The sequence below is a fragment of the Otolemur garnettii genome, unplaced genomic scaffold, assembly GCF_000181295.1.
Source record: "Otolemur garnettii isolate 467f Iridium unplaced genomic scaffold, OtoGar3 scaffold00148, whole genome shotgun sequence".
NCBI lineage: Eukaryota > Metazoa > Chordata > Mammalia > Primates > Galagidae > Otolemur > Otolemur garnettii.
Genome location: NW_003852543.1, coordinates 2,038,418 through 2,039,791, shown reverse-complemented (window position 1 = coordinate 2,039,791; position 1,374 = coordinate 2,038,418). Strand labels below are relative to the sequence as shown.

General features: G+C 50.9%; 1 pseudogene; it reads right to left on the bottom strand.

The window, feature by feature from the left end:
* LOC100947391 overlaps nt 1–984 on the bottom strand; it is a 1,250-nt pseudogene extending 266 nt beyond the window's left edge.
* Between the last annotated feature and the right edge of the window lie 390 nt (nt 985–1,374).

Genomic DNA, 1,374 nt, shown 5'->3' with positions numbered 1-1,374 from the left:
AAAACCGTATATTCCCTTCTTGTTCTCCAGCCCGTTCGTGCATTCTTTCCAAAAATTGGGACTTTTTTAAAACGCCCTGGGACACAGGACAAATTGTTGGAAAGCGGGACTGTCCCGCCCAAATCGGGATGTCTGGTCACCCTACCCATGGAGTCCCTTACTGTAAGTCGCTACTGAGACGTTGTTTGCCGGCCTACTGGGGGACAGATGTACAGAGTTCTGTGAGAGTCTGTTCTGATCATGTGCAGTGTGGTCAGAAGCAGGAGCCCATGTGTTTTGGCTGATCAAGTTGAACCCGGAACCCCCAGGATCTTTTAAGTTGTTTTCATCTGATGGTCAGTTCTCTGGGGAAGAGGCAAACAGAACGTCTACCTTGAAGTTTCCTTCTACCTTGCGATGAAGCTGTGTGTTGAACTCCGTTTCAAATGTTGACAGCTGCTGGGTTACTCCTAAAAGTCCACCCAGCTCCACACCGAGAATCGCCCAGATGACATCTCTGTAGTAGAGTCCTGTAGCAGTGCACATCTGCCACTGTCCCTGACATGAGCCTGCTCTGCTGGGGCTGCACATCTGCAATCCCTTGGAGCTCTAGCAATCTCACTATCACCATGTTCATGTGTCCAAATTGGTCTCCCCCTGACATATTTGAGACAAACCCCTGGAGGCCAGGCCTCTGCCCCAGAATTCTGGATCCTCCATGTTTCTATAAATGGATTGGCAGGAGATATTGACTCCCCTTCTCCTGTGGTGACATCTTCAACAAAGGACAGCAAGGGTACACTGGGCTCTCAACATCATAATAGGCACCAGTTGCAGCTTGCAGGTTCCACGTAGTCATGTCCAGGAAGAAGGCACAGCCGGCAGCGTTCAGCTGGAAGCTGAGCAGCCTCTGAACTCAGAGAAGAGCATGCCCTTGTCAGTGGCACACAGGCAGCTGAACTTCTGCATCAGCTCTGGGTCCAGACCCATGTCCATGCCCTTCATGGCGGGGTGCACACCCGCTTCCCCATCTCACAACCGAGAGCTGTGCTGCTGGGCCAGGAATGGGGAAGGGGCCTGGTGCTAGCTGGTGCAACCCCGCTCTTTTGAGGTAGGTTCGGGCCTCTCACTGCCTCACAGGGGTAAACTCACTCAGCCACTCACTCACTCTCAGGATTCCCCCTCCCACCACCCCCAGCTCCACCACCTCCAGCCTGTCTCTCTGTTAACTTTTTAAATGTTTCTCTTTTTCTTCACCCACTTCAGATGAGACTGCTTGATAAAAACATAGCAAATAAATAGTGGGTGTTACATTTTTAACCAGATAATTGAGAACCGGATGAGCTAACCCCCAATCCTCATCATTTTTTGAGGACTGTCCTGTAGGTAAGAGCT